At 42.4% G+C, this 17818-nt stretch overlaps 1 long non-coding RNA gene across 2 annotated transcripts in view; it reads left to right on the forward strand.

Annotated features, from left to right (window-relative positions):
- Positions 1-2270: 2270 nt before the first annotated feature.
- The window catches only part of LOC141572205 (uncharacterized), a 67292-nt gene continuing 51744 nt past the window's right edge, over positions 2271-17818 (forward strand). For both annotated transcript variants that reach the window (XR_012497440.1, XR_012497439.1), the window contains exons 1-2: positions 2271-2647; positions 3133-3299. This is a non-coding gene — a long non-coding RNA (uncharacterized LOC141572205). The remainder of the gene's footprint in view (positions 2648-3132; positions 3300-17818) is intronic.

Here is a 17818-nt window from a genome sequence, read left to right on the forward strand (position 1 = left end):
TGTCTGGGATGCAGCATGTGGCAGCCATGATGTGTGGTCACTTGTCATTTGGCTGACACACAGGTTTGAATCCTGTCTGGAGGTAAGGTTAGTGAGTGGCTCTTGCTGACTGCCCCCCCCAACCCCCCCACTATTGCCTCTCTCTGTTTACATAGGTTCTGTAAAATTGGCCCTGTAAAGAAAGCTAGGGGGAAAGAAGAGATGTAATAAAAGAATGTTTGCATCCCCCCTCACTCATATGTGATGGTGTTAGGTAGAGCCTGTGGGAGGTGATTAGGTCGTGAGGGTCGAGCCCTCATGAATGGATGAGCGGTCTTATAAAAGAGACCCCACGGGCATTCCACCTTCCACAATATGAGGGAGGACACAAGTGGAAGTCAGCGGTCTGCAACCCAGAAGGGGACATTCACTAGCATCCAACCGAGCCGGCACCAGGATCTCCAGCCTCCAGAATCATGAGAAGCAGATTTCTGTTGTTGAGAAGCCACCCAATTTATGGTGTTTGTTACAGCAGCCTGAGTGGACTAAGACAGGATGATTTTAAATTAGAGAGTGGTTTTCAAACGTTTGGTTGCTTAGTGATGTAGTTTTATACAATGGGTATAATATAGCATTTAGGGGTAGAACTTTATAAATGACTTTGGACTTGTATTTACAAAATCATAAAAAAGCCACATTTTTCCACCTTATAGGGTAAATTATTGGCGGGAGGATTTAGTTGGGTTCTTTTGATTGTAAGGAATAAAGACTCGCAAGTAAGGATGCTGGGGACGCTGAGCCATCACAGGGCCTGACCTAATAGAATCTGGAGGGTTTTGGACTTGGGTCAGCTCTAGAGAACCTCCGCTGCACAATTCATGACTTCTCATTCTCGCCTATGACCATGAATGGGACTTGGCTGCAAGCGACTGTCTTTCTGTCCCGGCAGCACCTAGCTTCCTCTCCTTGTTCGTAGTTTGATTCCGCTGGACTTGCAGCTTGCTCCGGGGCCAGGGCAGCTTCTCGTCCCTTCTCCATCACCCCCTTTCAGTACCAACCTCCGCTGCTAACTAGTTCAGTCCTTCACTTTTCCACTTCCATAGAGAAGCACATAATCAGCCCAATTTATCTTTTCATTCAACCTGTTGGGTATAATTTGCAGGCCACAGGCCAGCCAACCGATTAGTGTCCCTGGGTTGTCCCTGCAGCTGTGGCTGAGTGATGATGGATGTGACATGCTCATTGCCCTCTTGGGAGGGTCATGAACAGGAAAGAATCCTTTGGAAGAAGGTATGGCAGTAACTCTAGTATGGTCGTTTATGATTTTGGTATTTCTGACGACTTCTATTTCACTTTCTATTTGGAAGTTATTTCACACTTAGAAAGTTGCAAAAATCATACAAAAAGTCCTGTGAATCCTTTATACAGATTCTCCACTGTCCATATTTTACAATTTTAGTTTTCTAGGCCTAGTTTTTAATAAGTCTGTGTTAAATAGAAATTATGAATGCCTCTATCTCCCCTCTACCCACTTAACTTTTCCTTCCCCTCTGTTCTGATGGAGAGATGACAAAAGCTGTGCTAGGGTGGTTCTCAGGAAAACTGTCAGGAGCAGTCATGGAGCTGTGTTAGGAGACATTTTCAAATTTGAACCCTCTCTATCAGACGTAGTAGAGATCTATTGGTATTCTTATTGCACATGACAAAATCAATGCAATTAAAGTAAAATTTAAGGGTAGATAAAGAAAGTGGCTTCCTAGATGCTCCGCAAAACCATATGCATAACAAATGAAATACTAGATAAATAGTAAATGTCTTAAAATGTATGCTATGCATATTTTAATTTAAAAAAGATATCTTACAATAGCCAAAATTTTTAGCAGTACATTTGGCAAAAGATACACAAACTTTTTAAAAGAGAAAATTCATACAACTTTATTGAAAGGAATTAAAAGGCATAAATTGAGATACTGTATAAAAAGAGCTGGTATCACAAAGATGCCCATTCTCCCGTGATGACCTATACAATTCCAAATAAAATCCCAATTTTTTTATTATTATTATTATTATTACTTTTTTTTTTTTTTTTGGTGTAACTAGAATAGTTAAGTCTGAAGTGTGTTTCTTCTTCTCCCACACAGTCTGAGGGCTGTGGCTGAAAGCCATGTGACGATAAGTCTTACATACACCTTTTTATATATATTGTGCAATAAAGGATGTTATGGTTGTGAACAGTAATTTTTTAGGTTCATTTTTGTTCATTTACATGAGACGTTTAGAAAGGTCATCTATCTTTATCGGAAAACACTTAACAAATCTTTTCCTAAAATAATGAGGTGGTCATTCAGCCACGTGACAGAGGAGAATTAACCTCTTAGCAGTAAGACCCACATATAGGAATGTCTTCCAGAAGGACCCTGAAAATGTAATCCTGCCACCTCTTTCGTGACTGTGGAGTCTCCCTCAGTAAATATCTTGGAATAGATCATGAAGCTGAGACAAGTTGCTACCTGTAACTACATGTGTTTGGGTCCTTAGAACAGGAGGGCTCCAGGCAGCAAAGGGAACGACCTGGGTCAGGAGCCAGCTCTGTCCTGTCGGCCCCGAACTGAACTGACAACCAACGGAAGAGTCTTCCTTTGAGCCTACGGGCCGGCGGTGCAGCCAGGTAGGCAGAAAGGGTTTTCACATGGAGACAAGCATGGATGTAACAAGGAGCGAGGTGCACGTCTGCATGCATTTTTAACAACTTAAAGTGTTCCCTGTTTGGAGCCCCTTTTGGGCTATTCCCTCAGATTCTCTGGGACGACTCTGTCCATTTTCCTCTGTCATCAGAGGCACTGTGCTTGGGTAGGAAAGTTTGCAAAACACTCGTAAGCAAGTCGGAGAGTCAGAGCCCAGCGAAATGTCCCCTGGCTATTAGGGCGGGTGCGCCAAAGGCTTGTGAGTAAATGTGAGGTGGTGGTGAGGGCCCCAGAACCCCTCTGTCCCTTTTTCTACATGACAACCAGAGAGGGTCATATTCCAGTCAGTGTAAGTACAAGTGGAGGAAGGTTGTCTGACCCACTTGCTTTCTGCAAATGAGGGGTAAACCTTATATTGTTCAATTATTCAGAAATTTTTTTTTCTGATGATATTCTATTCTGGTGGCAGATAGCATTGAGAATCCTCAGACGATTAATAATGGAGAACAAGGGGAGTGATCACATGGTGATTTATAACGTCCACTCAGGTAGCCACGTGGAGGTGGGTTACAGGAGGGCAGGTGGAGCAGCTGTCACCGTCCAGGTCCACAACGCTACCTGTCTCCGAAATGAAAGGTAAGCAAGTGCTGCAAAAACGTTATTGTTTTCTTGACCTGTCTATCCTGGAGAATATCAGATTGCTTGCGGTGTAGGTGAAAGCTGTTCCAGGGGTGTCCAAACTTTTTTCAACTTTTTTACCAAGGGCCATATGCGGTAAAATACACAAACAGCTGGGCCACTCACTCGAGGTGAAGTACACATTGCCTCACCTGGTTTATTTAAGTAAACTAAATATATTTTTGGAATTTGCTGCAGGCCAATTAACAATGCATTGTGGACCGCAGTTGGCCCGTGGGCCGCAGTTTTGACACCCCTGTGTTACACGCTGGGCATTGCGGAGCTCAGGGAGGGTGCCCCACTTTCAGGGTATGTCCCTCCTCCAGGGACACCATCCTAGGGAAGCACTTACATGAGGATTGGGGTGGACCGAGAGTTCTTGAGTAGGATTCCGAGCCCTCTCGGCAGAGACCTTCCCTGGCTGCCGTTTACAATGTCACAGGGTCAGTCAGAGATCCTGTCACTGGGCTCTTAGGTCTTAGTGTCTGAGAAACAGGTCGTGCCTGTCGCCAGCCGGGGGCTTCTCCTGGGGAAAGAGTGGGCTTGTCAGGTTAACACAGGAGGGCACGTGCGACAGCAGGAAGGTGGTATGTACGTTTTGTGAGCACAGACCTGGGGGCAGGATGAGAAGGGCACCCAGCAGAGAGAAAGGGACCACACGCTGCAGCCTGTGTCCTCCTCGGCAGCAGCTCCCACCTCCTACCAGGTGGGAGCATTCTGGGCAAGGGACGATGACTTGTTTGTTCAACTCATCCTAAAATTGAGCATTGAGGGTTTTTACTGAATTTGGAGAGAGGATGGATGACCCTGGACATTGCTGTCCTCGAGGCGGAGGGCACCCTGTGCCTCATGATTTCTCCGCCTGGGCTGGCTGCTGACAAAATGCTCAGTTCCAAGCAGGAACTAGCGGTTGGCTCAGTCTCAGAGGTACAGACAGGTCAGGATGCTCAGCACATTTCAGAAGGATGATTACTCTTTGTTACCACCCCCCTAAAAGAATGGAAAATGTCATTGGGTTTCCATGGAGAAAGACCATTCTCTGTTGGAAGAGTATCCAAGAAATGACACCCAAACAAATCTCCTTTTGGCAGGACACCATTCGATCAGCTGAAAGATATTTGTACCTCTGCTTCTAGTTCTTGTGGCTTATCCGGGAGAGGGAGCAAGGGGGCTTGGAATCAAATGCTTCCTCATTTCTCAGAGGTACAATAGGAAGACTCTTTGGGAAAACATCCCGAGTCGTTCAGCTGATATTTACCACTCATCTTAAGTTTACGAGAAATAATAGGCTCCTTTCTAATTAAAACATTTGTAAGAATGACAAGGGAAGACAGAGATCATGTCAACTAACTGTGATGATTCATTTGGTTGCTGTTAGTTCAGATGGATGGCAGTGTTCGTGTAGCAGATGTCTGAGTTGAAATTTTATAAATTGCATTTGCTGGGCCCTGGAATTGGTATTTTGTTCTTCCGTTACCCTAATAGAGAGCTTCCCTGTAAGCTCCATGCGCTCCTGAGCCTCTGTAGCAATATACCTGATGCAATGTATCTGTTAGGTGCAGGGGCCTGACCCAAGGCTGCTCAGAATCAGTGATGGTTTGCGGAGGTAGGAAGAAGGATGCTGGGTGAAAAAGTTACCGATAAAACAACGGGCTCGGCTCCAGAATGATGTCCCCTGCAAGCTGGGAAGCTGGCATTTCCCAGGGATTAGCCTGCCCTGCTCTTTAAATACTGGGCCACATGACGAGAACACAGTGAAATTCAGAGTCATGATGCTCCTTTGGTGTCCTTGTGTACCAAATACTTCTGAACAGGAGAAGCAGGAAATGGCTCAGTTCTTCCAGGGACAAAACAAGAGATGGTGTCTGCCTCTTATGTGCCACAGAATTCCTAAGATCCAGGGCTGATTTCAGCAATGGGTGAAGCATTCATTTGCTACTTAGGAACCCCACCCGCCTCTCTAAATGAGTCATCCAATTTCCCAACAGGTCAGGCCCACTCCTTATACACCCCCTCTTGCCAGCCAGCCCCGAGGACATCTACCCAGTCCTTCACAGCCTTTGTGCTAGCTACCCTAAGGAGTTAGAACTTCAGGCCAGGTGTGACCGTCACGATACATTATGCAGCACATACGTAAGCTCTGTGAACCAGCTGGATCACACAGCCTTGAAGGGCAGGCGCCATCACTTCCTTCTTTAATCATTAAACCCTTGAACTATATGTGACTGTTAAGTGGACAAGTAGAAGAGTTGATAACAAAAGTACATTGATTTCTTTTACCTAAGCTATTTTCCATTTTTATTATAAAATATTTCAGATTTCAAAATGTGTATATGTTAGAAGGTTCAAAGAATGCAAATGATTACCTGTGACCTGAAACCTGGTTTAGAGAGAGGACATTTCTAAACTTTGAAAGTCCCCTGAGGCCCCTCCTTGATCATATGGCGCTGCCTCCACCACCCAAAAATGTAACCACTCTGAGTTTTCTGCCTGCTTTTCTTTATACTTTTACCACATAGGAATACGTTCCTAAATAATACAAGTTTTGGATGTCTTTGACCTTCATATAAATGAAATCATAGTATATGCAGTCTTCCTGACTTGCTTGGATTGTACTTTGTGATATCATTCATGCTGCTGTTCAAAATCTAAGTTTATTATTTTCATGGCTGTGTAGTTTTTCGTATCGGGGACTATATCTAGATCATCCATTCTTCTGCTAAGAACATTTGGGCTGTCCAGATGTTACACTATTGCAAACAGCGCTCTGAACATCTCAGGGGTGACTCCTCGTCCACACACAGTTTCTCCAGCGTACGCACTTGGTTGAGGGATCTGCGCCTTCAACTTTATGGGATAATGGTAAATTGTTTTCCAAAGTGGTTGACCACATTTACTCCCACTAGTCCTGGTTGGGAGTTCCTTCTACTCCACATCCATGCCAGCTCTTGGTATTGACCAAGATACGGCTGGGGAACCACGAGACCTCGCTGGGACCTGCAGGAGCTTTCCAGGATGAGAGGTGCCAGTGAGTCCCCCTCCACCTGGACAGGACAGGCAGGCACTGTACCCAGTGCACTGGCCAACCAGCAGGCACCGTAGTGGGCACCGGACCTCCTCTTTCAGAGCCTGCCCTGGCCCAGGACCCTGGGGTTGGCAGGTGCTTCTGTGTTTGCATGTGCCCTGGGCTGTCCCTGGAACCCACGTCATCCTCAGACAGAGCGATCAACAGGGTGCCACTGTCTGCCTCTATCCACCCGGCTGCCCTGCCCAAAGCCTGCTCCAGCCTGCCCGGCTGACGCCCAAATGCCACACACACCTGCCCTGGCTCAAACTAGACTACTACCGTGTTTTCCCGAAAATAAGACCTAGCCGGTCCATCAGGTCTAATGCGTCTTTTGGAGCAAAAATTAATATAAGACCTGGTATTATATTATATTATATTACATTATATTATATTATATTATATATATGTGTGTGTATATATATACATATACATATGTATATATGTATATGTATATATATATTACATTATATATGATATATTATATTTATTATATTATATTTATTATATTTTATTATAGTAAAATAAGACCAGGTCTTATATTAATTTTTGCTCAAAAAGACGCATTAGAGCTGATGGTCTGGCTAGGTCTTATTTTCGGAGAAACAAGGTAACTTCACCTGGCACACACAGTCTATGCAGAGATCGCTTGTACACAAGGCCACTTTTTCAAGATTGGGAGAGAGGGCTGTTTAACGGACATTCAGGTCCAGGAAACAGAGAGAGTTTCAGACAATATGAATCCAAAGAGAACCAAAGCAAACATATTGTAATTAAAATGGCAAAAGTCTAATTCATATAAAGAAACACAGAAAGTCAAACAAAATGAGAAGACAGAGGAATATGTTCTAAATGAAGGAACAAGAACAAACCCCCCCCCCAACCCTAATCAAACAGAGATAAGTAATTTACTTGATAAATAATTCAAAGAAACAGTCACAATGATCCTCACCAAACTTGAGAGTGAAATAGAGGAACTCAGGCAAAAGTCTGACAAGGAGTTCAGAAAGTATACTAAAGAACAAATCAGAGCTGAAGAATATAATAACTGAAATGAAAAATACACTAGAAGGAAACAACAGCAGATTAGATAATACAGAAGAATGGATTAGTGACCTGGAATACAGAATAGTGGAAACTACCCCATCAGAACAGCAAAAAGAAAAAACAATTTAAAAAATGGGATAGTCTGTGGGGCCTCTGGGACAACATAAAGTGTACCAGAGTGTACATTTGCATTACAGGAATCCCAGAAGGAGAAGAGAGAAAGGGGCAGAAAGTTTATTTGAAGAAATATGGTTGAAAACTTTCTTAACCTGCGGAAGGAAACAGACATCCAGGTCCAGGAAGCACAGTTTCAAACAACATGAACCCACAGGGAACCAAAGCAACACATACTGTCATTAAAATGGCAAAAGTTAAAGACAATCTTGAAAGTAGCAAGAGGAAAACGAGTCTCATACAAAGGAAACCTGTAAGACTATCAGCTAATTTCTCAGCAGAAATGTTGACAGACCAGAGGGAAGTGGCAGGGTATATTTAAACTGCTTTTTTTTTGTAATGTCTTTGTCTTGTTTTGATATCAGTGTAATGCTGGCTTCATAGAATGAGTTTGGAAGCATTCCTTCTTCAATTTTATGGAATAGTTTGAGGATCGGTACTGATTGTTCTTTAAATGTTTGGTGAAATTTACTTGTGAAGCCATCTGGTCCTTGATTTTTGTTTGTTGGGAGTTTTTTGATTACTGCTTTAATTTCATTGCTAGTAATCAGCCTCTTCAGATTTTTCTGTTTCTTTTTGGTTCAGTCTTGGAAGGTTGTATGTTTCTAGAAAATTATCCTTTTCTTCCAGGTTGTCCAATTTGTTGGCATATAATTTGTTGTAGTATTCTTAAATCATTTTTATTTCTGTGCTGTCAGTTGTAACTTATCTTTCATTTCTGATTTTATTTATTTGGGCTCGTTTTTTCAGGATGAGTTTGGCTAATGGCTTGTTAATTTTGCTTATCTTTTCAAAGAATTATCTCTTAGTTTCATTGGACTTTTCTATTTTTTTTAAGTCTCCAGTTCATTTATTTCCACTTTGATGTTTATTATTTCCTTCCTTCTGCTTACTTTTGATATTGTTTTTCTTTTTCTAGTTTCTTTATGTGTAAATATTGTTTATTTGGGATTTTTCTTGTTTCTTGAGGTAGGCCTGTACAGCTATGAACTTCCCTCTTAGAACTCCTTTTGCTGCATCCCATAGATTTTGGAAATTTGTGTTTCTATTTTCACTTGCCTTGAAGTAGTTTTTTTATTTCTTCTTTGATTTATTGATTGTGTAGTAGCATGCTGTTTAATCTCCATATGTTTATGTTTGTTTCTAGTTTTATTCTTGTGGTTAGTTTCTACTTTCATACTCTTGTGATCAGGAAAGTTGCTTGATGTGACTTCAGTCTTTTTTAATTTATTGAGGCTTATTTTGTGGCCTAATATGTGATCAATCCTTCAGAATGTTCTATGTGCACTTGGAAAAGTTTGTATTCTGCAGTTTTTGGAAAAAATGTTTTGTAAATATCTTAAGTATATCTGATCTAATATGACATTTCAGGTCATTGTTTCCTTATTAATTTTGTTTGGATAATCTATTCATTAATGTAAATAGGGTATTAAAGTCCCCCACTGTTATTGTAATACTGTTAATTTCTCCCTTTATTTTTGTTAATATTTGCTTTATATATTTAGGTGCTCCTACATTGGTTGCATAATTATATTTGTTGTATCCTTTTCTTGGATTGACGCCTTTAGTATTATGTAATTCCCTTCATTGTCTCCTTTTACAGTCTTTGTTTTAAAGTCTACTTTTTCTGATGTGCGTATTGCTGCCCCATGTTTGTTTAATAACTATGTATATAGTGCCAGGTGGATACTAGACTTTTCATGGTGATCACTTCATAAAGCATATAAACATCTAATCACTATGTTGAACATCTGAAACTAATATAATATTGTATGTCAAGTAGAATTGAAAAATAAAATTCTAAAAATAGTTTTAAAAAGGAAGAAATTTATCCAATCATCAACCTGACTTCACACCTTAAGGAACTAGGAAAGAAAGAACAAACTAAACCCAAAGCTAGCAGATAAAGGAATCATAATAATTAGTAATTATCCTCCCCAAACCTCCTAATAACAGCTTTCAAAACAAAAATAGAGCAGCAGCATAGCCATGTTTCATGTATGCCTTGTTTTAAATCAAGGGGTGTCCAAACTTTTTTCAACGTTTTTCACCAAGGGCCATATGCGGTAAAATACACAAACAGCCGGGCCACTCACTCGAGGTGAAGTACGTATTGCCTCAGCTGGTTTATTTAAGTAAACTAAATATATTTTTGGAATTTGCTGCGGGCCAATTAAAAATGGATTGCCGGCTGCAGTTGGCCCGCGGGCCGCAGTTGGGACACCCCTGTTTTAAATACTCTTTTAATGAAAGCTGGGGCATGAGCAAAGGCTCAGTACTGAAAAGGAATATTGTGTGGAAAGTGGGTAAAACATTGTGCAGGATTGTACAGGTGTGTGTAGTGTAAAATCCTGAAGTGTAGCAGTTGGTATTACAACCAAGACTGGGCTGTGTGTGTGTGGCCACATAAACTAGGTCTGTAACCTCTATGTGCTAACTCGCTAGGGTCAGGTTCTATGATTGTGTTACTTAAGCTCATTGTATAGGTTAAGTGACACACTGATATGGATATTGGGGGTTTCTATAAGGTAATGATGAACTCTGTAGGGAAGGCAGATGTATAAGAGCAGAGAAACTGTGAAATAGGAATACTTTCAGAAGTGCAGAATAATTAACAATATTTTTAAGGTGTTCCATATGCCAGTTTCTAAAAATAAAAAGCTAGTATTTACAAATGAGAGCTAGTCAATAATTTCAGAAAGCTTGGAGAGAAGCTGTTGTCACAACCCAGGATGCATTTCAATACTGGTGACATTTCTCAGTAGTAAATATAAACACAACGAGGGTGGCAAAACACCTTTACCAATATAAAGCAACTGACAAACTTGAGAGGAGATGGGACCTTTTTCTGGGGGTTAGATATTCAAATAGATCTGTGCACTGAACAGGAGCTCACAATTTTCCAGTTTAAAAGAACAAAAGGTGGAATGAGAGACAGGTTAATAATATGCAATAGAAAATGAGATATTATTTCCATGACCTATTTTTGACGTTTAATATCCATGGTTCTGTCTCCCTTAAGTAAACACAATTTTTCCATTTTACTCTGAAGAGCTCAAGAATGTTGACTTCTTAAGATACATAATTTAAAATGATTCATGCTTTTATTTTCAAAGAAACTATATTTTAAATGTTTCACTCAAGGATCTGTAGATTTATTAGTGAGACTGGTGGGCAGAAACTGCTTTCCCCATCAACACTTCAGAAAATGTAAAAAGGTATTGATTTGTCACAGGAAAATCGCGCCGAGAAATGTACCCTAGCCTGTGGTTAATGCCGAGAGTGAGTTTCTTTAGAAATTCCAAATGAGATCTTCTCCAGAGCTCTGGGGCTGCTGAAAGCAACTGTATCCGCCGTCAGGGTCTGGAGATGAGTGTGTCACTCAGTGGTGGGAAACAGGAAGGACAGCTGACACTGTACATGTGCTCAGGAATCTCTGCTGGGGACTCCCTCAGGCCCGCTGCAAGCAGCAGCCTCAGACCCGCTGAACTCCCCAAGTGGGGGTGAGGGCACAGCCTCACGGACCCGCCCGACCACACTGCTCAGCGCAGGCACGTTCTCACACTCCCACTGCTTCATTTCCCAGCCATCAGTTTCCAGTTCTGTTCCCCGGATCCAGAGCTGTTTCCTTCCTAAGCCCACACGGAGTCTTCTAACTTCTCTGTCTCTTCAGAGCCAGGCTGTCCTCCTTTATACCCGCCCCATGGTTTTTCAGTTTATCTCCATCTCCAGTGTGGTAGCAGCTGTTTTCTTCCCTGGAGGGCACGCTTCGCGCACTTTCTGCACCAGGCCCACTGCTTGCCCTGACATTTTCCCAGCTCTCCGCTGGAACTTGCCATTTGCAGTCCACAGAGGGCAGCTTCTCTTTCAGACTGTGAGGACGAAAGAGCAGCCTCCCTCAAATGTCTCTGCCGTATTTTCCTTGTGAGGTCTTTGCTGTTAGATGCATCTCTCCCTTTATTGTCAGTCTCAGGATGCTTCGTCTCACAAGTAAAGTAGATCAAGCCAGGGGAAGTCAGGAGACACAGCTCTGCAACAAGGCGTGAAGGGGTGGGGACGGGTCACTCAGGGTCCTGTGTGCCCAACCCTCATTGTTCTTACAGTGTCTTTTACCCCCAGTTCTACTGAGCATAACTGACGAAATGTAAGGTATTTAAAGAGTGCAATGTGATGACGTGATACACTGTGAAAGAATGACCACCATCTAGTCAACGAACACAGCCATCACCTCACAGATTTACCTGCTTGGGGAGGGGGCGGTGAGAACATGTGCATTCTCCTCTCTCAGCAGGTTGCAATCACACAACACAGTGTTGTCAGCCGTAGCCTCCATGTCACACATTAGCTCCTCAGAGCTTACTCATCGTACAGCTGAACGTCTGTACCCTTCTTATTAAACTCTCCCTGTTCCCCACCTCCCAGTCCCCAGTACCCACATTTCTACTCTGTCTCTATGAGTTCGACGTTTAAAACATTCCATATGTAAGCGACACCATGCAGTATTTATCTTTGTTTTGTCTGGTTTATTTCACTTAGCATAATGCCCTCAGGTTCATGTTGTCACAAATTGCAAGACTGCCTTCTTTTATAAAGCTGAATAATATGCCATTGTATACATCTGCTACGTGTTCTTTATCCATTCATCCCTTGGACGCTTAGGTTGTTTCCATACTTTGGCTATTGTGAATAATGCTGCAGTGAACACAGGAGGACAGAAACCTCTTTGAAATAATGGTTTTGTTTTCCTTTGGGCACTTACTCAGAGGTGTGATTGCTGGATCATCATTGCTGGATGGTAGTTCTATTTCTAATTTCTTTTCCTTTTTAGAAAATGTACAAAATTTTTACTCATTATTTGATAGCAACTTATAATTATACATTACTTGTTAGTATGATTGTTTCTGATAAGTTTGGTTGGTTGGAAGTCTATGTATGTCTAGCCATTCCACAGGGGACCTGAATGTCTCAGTCTATTTCACACAGAATGTCCCACCATGTGTTATCTGTGAAGAATAAATTAGAGACATCATGACATTACTCCCTAAATACCGCAAAGTGCATTTCTAAAAGAATAACACCACTTTCCTTACATAACAGAAAGTAACACTATCACAGCTAAAATAATCATCCTTTAATATCACCTAATGGCCTGTATATGTTTAAATTCCCCAAATATTCCTGAAAATGTCCTTTATAGCTTATTTGTCCAAACGAGGACCAATCACAGACCATGCATTGCATCTGGTTGGTAATGTCCCGTCAGTGTCTTTTAATCCAGCCTCTAGTCTTTTCTCCGCGGAATCTTCTTATTGCAGCCACTGGGCCTGTAGGGGGCCCTCTTACTTGCCTGTGGTGTCATTTCACCTGATGCTCTCTCCCCTGTATTTCCTGGCAGTTATATCTACAGGGTGATTAGACCTCCGGTAAACACCTTTGGCTACTGCATCCCAGGTGATGCTGTGGCACCAGGAGACATAAATATCTGATTGTCCCACCGTCTATGATTAGATTAGGGTGAGGACAGTCTGATCCACCTGATGGACAATTATGTTTTTCTCCTGATGACCAGAGCCACATTGTTGTGGTGTTATTTTGGTTCTAATGTGAATATCCAGGTCCCATCAACCATTCACCTAATGTCTGTTTTTCTTAGAGCGTGTTTTTTCCCCGTCTTTGTTTTCTAAGATGTTTATTAAAAACATAGCTGATATACAATACTATATTAGTTTCAGGTGTAAAAATAGTTAGTCAGCATTTATATGCCTAAATAAGTGATCACCATAAGTCTGGCAACCATGTGACTCTGTACCACGCTGTCTCAATAGTACTGACTGTATTCCCCATGCTGTAATTACATCCCCGTGACTTGTTTTATACCTGGAAATTTAAACCCTTTATTCCCCTTCCCTCTTTCCCCACTTTTTAAATTTATCAATTACAGTTGACATGCAATATGATTTTATATTAATTTCAGGTGTACAGCATAATGGCTAGGTATTTATATAATTTAAGAAATAATCCCCTGACTAGTCTAGTCCCACCTAGCACTATACAGAATTATTACCATATCACTGGCTATATTCCCTATGCTTTACTTTACATCCCATGACTATTTTGTAACTAGCAATTTGTACTTTTTAACCCCTTCACCTTTTCACCCTGCCCCCAACCCCCTCCCATCTATCACCCAACAAATCTAGTACCCATCTGACACCATACATAGTTATTACAATATTATTGACTATATTCCTTATACTATACCCTACATCCCCATGACGACTTTGTAACAACCAATTTGTACTTAATCCCTTCCCATCTTTTACCCACACCCGCAAGACCCCTCCCATCTGGCAACTATCAAAATGTTTTCTATATCTATGAGTTTGTTTCTGTTTTGTTTGTTAATTGTGTTCTTAGATTCCATATATAAGTGAAATCACATTGCATCTGTCTTTCTTTGTCTGACATACTCCACTCAGCACAATACCCTCCAGGTCCATCCATGCTGCCGCAGATGGCAAGAACCCATTCTTTTCCCTGGCTGAGCAATATTCTATTGCATATATGTACCACCTCCTCTTTATCCACTTACCCACGACAGACACCCAGGCTGCCTCCTCATCTTGGCCACTGTAAACAATGCTGCAATGAATATATGGATACACATTCGCCTCAAAGTAGCATTTTGGGTTTCTTTAGATAAATACCCAGAAGTGGGATTACTGGGTCCTTCTTTGTCTTTGTTATAGCCTTTGTTTTAAAGTCTTTTTGGTCTGGTATGTGTATTGCTACCCCAGCATTTTTTTTTCTATTTTCATGAAATATCTTTTTCCATCCCTTTACTTTTTCTGTCTGTGTGTATCTTTCAATCTGAAGTGAGTCTCTTGTAGGCAGCACAGGTAAGGGGTTTGTTTTCTTATCCATTCAGCCCTCCTATGTCTTTTGAGTGGAGCATTTAATCCATTTACATTGAAAGTAATTGTTGATAGATATGTAGCTATTGGCATTTATCATTCATAAGTTTGATTCCCCCTGTTCCCCCCCCCCCCTGGGTTTTAAAGGAGTCCCTCTAACATTCCTTGTAATACTGGTTTTGTGGTGAGGAACTCCTTTAGCTTTTTCTTGCCTGGGAAGCTCTTTATCTGTCCTTTGATTTTAAATGATAGCCTTGCTGAGTAGTCTTGGTTGTAGGTCCTTGCTTTTCATCATGTTGAATATTTCCTGCCAATACCTTCTGACCTGCAAAGTTTCTGCTGAGAAATCATCTGACAGTCTGTCAGGAACTCCCTTATAAGTTACTAGTTGTCTTTCTCTTGCTGCTTTTAGGATTCTCTCTCTGTCTTTAACCTTTGCCATTTTAATTATGTGTCTAGGTATGGGCCTCTTTGGGTTCATCTTGTTTGGGACTCTCTGTACTTCCTGAACTTGTATGTCTCTTTGCTTTGCCAGGTTAGGAAGTTTTCCATCATTATTTCTTCAAATATGTTCTCAATCTCTTGCTTTCTCCCTTCTCCTTCTGGTACCCCTATGATGCAAATGTTGTTATGCTTGATGTTGTCCCAGAGGTCTCTTAAACTATCCTCACTTTTTTGGGTTCTTTTTTTCTTTTTGCTCTACTGAGTGGGTGTTTTATGCTACCTTGTCTTTCAAATTGCTGATTCAATCCTCTGCTTCATTTAGTCTGCTGGTGATTCCTTACAGTGCTTTCTTCATTTCAGTTATTGTATTCTTCACTTCGGTTTGGTTCTTTTTTATGGTTTCTATGTCCTTTTTTATGCTTGCTATCTCTTTGCTGAAGTTCTCACTAGTTCCTTGAGCATTCTTATAACCATTGTTTTGAACTCTGTCTCTGTTAGTTGCTTGCCTCCATTTCGTTTAGTTATTTTTCTGGAGTTTCCTCCTTTTCTTTTATTTGGGACACATTTCTCTGTTTCCTCATTTTGGCTGCCTCTCTGTGTTTGTTTCTATATATTAGGTAGGGCTGCTATGTCTCCCAGTCTTGGCCAGGTGGCCTTATGTAGTAGGTGCCTTGGCACAGTCTCTCTGGTCACCTTCTCTGGGTGCCTTTGTGGGGTTGTGCCCTCCTGTTATAGTTGAGCCTTGATTACTATTGGCATGTCAGTGGATGGGATTGACCCTCAGGTTGACTGACTGTGGAGTTTGGCCACATCCACAGCTTACAGTCTGCTGTCGAGGGAGCTTATCCCACTGAGTGGAATTCGCCCTAGTGGGCTCTGGTGACTGTTGAAACCACCCTTTGTGTGTGCCACTTGTAGGACTAATTGGGCGGTGCTGTGCTGTGGTCTGAAGACAACCTCCAAGTATGTTCGTTCTGAGGCCTCTTGGGAGGGGCTCTAGTGCAGGCCCAGGTCATCCACTGCTTGTGAGTGGCCAGTGACTACCTGGTAGGAGCAATAAGTGATCTGCAGTTGTTTGCTGCCCGTGCTAACCTGGAGGTGCGTGGGAGAGGTCACACTGCGAACCGAGGACAGCTGCCACCAGTACCAAGGCTAGGGTAGCTCTGCAAAAAGCCAGGACACCCCAAGGCCTACTGCCACTTGCAGCTCCCTTAAGGTTCAGCCACTGATAAAGCCTCATGCAGTATGCGAATTGGGTGAGGCAGGGTCTCAGGGAGTCACTAGAGTGGGAAGAGTCGTGGTCACCAGGTTAATGTAGACTCTGGTTTAGTGCCAGTGCTGAGCCTGGAGCTACTCAGCAAAAGTTCCAGAGCATACCAAGGCCAGCTGCTACCTGCTTGGGGCTCATGGACTCTGATAGTTTTCCAAGAAAGAGTGCAATGTGAGCGGGGCTGGCTGCTCACAGAGAAAGTGCCTCTGGTGGTGTGCAAGTTGGGTGGGGTGGGGTCCTAGGTGAGTCAGCAGGGCAGAGCAGCAGAGCTCACCAGGCCAATTGGATTCAGATTTGGCCAGTAGGCTCAACATAGGAAAGATGGCACCTGACTGCTGGCTGCACAGGAGGTGGATCCTTCTCTAGGAAAATGCTGACTGTCCTCCAGTCCTTCCCCCGCAGCCACACACCTCTGTCTGCCACTGTATGTCTCCAAGGCCCCCTGAGTCATCCCACCGCTGGAGCCCAAGGTGAGTGCCTGTGAGCGAGTGAGTCTGTGCGTGGGCCATTTAAGAGGACATCTGGGTTTCTCGCAGCCTTTTGTACCACCTGGATGGTCAGAATCCCCACTGTTTTTCACAGCCAGATGTCTGGGGGCTCTTCGTCCCAGCACCAGTGCTCTGGGCTGCAGAGTCTGGTGTGGGGGCCTGGAGTCCCTGGCTCCTCTGGGGAACTTCCATGGCCAAGATATGCCTCTTTGTTCTCAACCACCACAAGGAAATTTGGGGTTCCTTCCATGTCTCCGCCCCTCCTACCAGTCTCGAAGTGACTTCTTTATATCCTTAGTTGTAAAACTTCTGTTTGGCTAGACTTCAGATGGCTCTCCAGGTTAATTGCTCTGTAATTTAGTTGTAATTTTAATGTGTTCATGGAAGGATGCAGGCACAGTGTTTATCTACTCCACCATCTTGGGTCTCTCCTATTTTTAATTTCTTGAGGAACCACCATACTATTTTTCATAACAGCTGCACCAATTTACATTTCCACCAACAGTGCACAAGGATTCCCTTTTCTCCACATCCTCACCAGCATTGTTATCTCGTCTTTTTTATAATAGTCACTGTAACAGGTGTGAGGTGATAATTTCATCGTGGTTTTGATTTGCATTTCCCTGATGATTAGTGGCCATTTGTATGTCTTCTTTGGAAAACGTCTATTCAGGTCCTTTGTCCATTTTTTCATTCAGCTGTTTTTTTGCTGTTGAGTTGTATGAGTTCCTTATCTACGTTGGATATTAACCTCTTACTGGATATATGGTTTGCAAATACTTTCTCCTATTGCGTAGATTGCCTTTTCATTTTGTTGACAATTTCCTTTGTTGTGCAGAAGCTTTTCAGTTTGATGTAGTCCCTTTCATTTTTGCTTTTGTTGCCTTGGCTTTTGGTGTCAGATTCAAAAAAATCATAGCAAGACAGATGTCAAGGAGCTTACCCCCTATGTTTTCTTCTAGTAGTTTTGTGCTTTCAGGTCTTATGTTCAAGTCTTTAATCCATTTTGATTTGATTGGTGTGTATGGTGTAAAATAGGGATCCAGTTTCATTCTTTTGCATGTGGTTATCTAGTT

Source organism: Rhinolophus sinicus, linkage group LG01, assembly GCF_036562045.2.
Source record: "Rhinolophus sinicus isolate RSC01 linkage group LG01, ASM3656204v1, whole genome shotgun sequence".
NCBI lineage: Eukaryota > Metazoa > Chordata > Mammalia > Chiroptera > Rhinolophidae > Rhinolophus > Rhinolophus sinicus.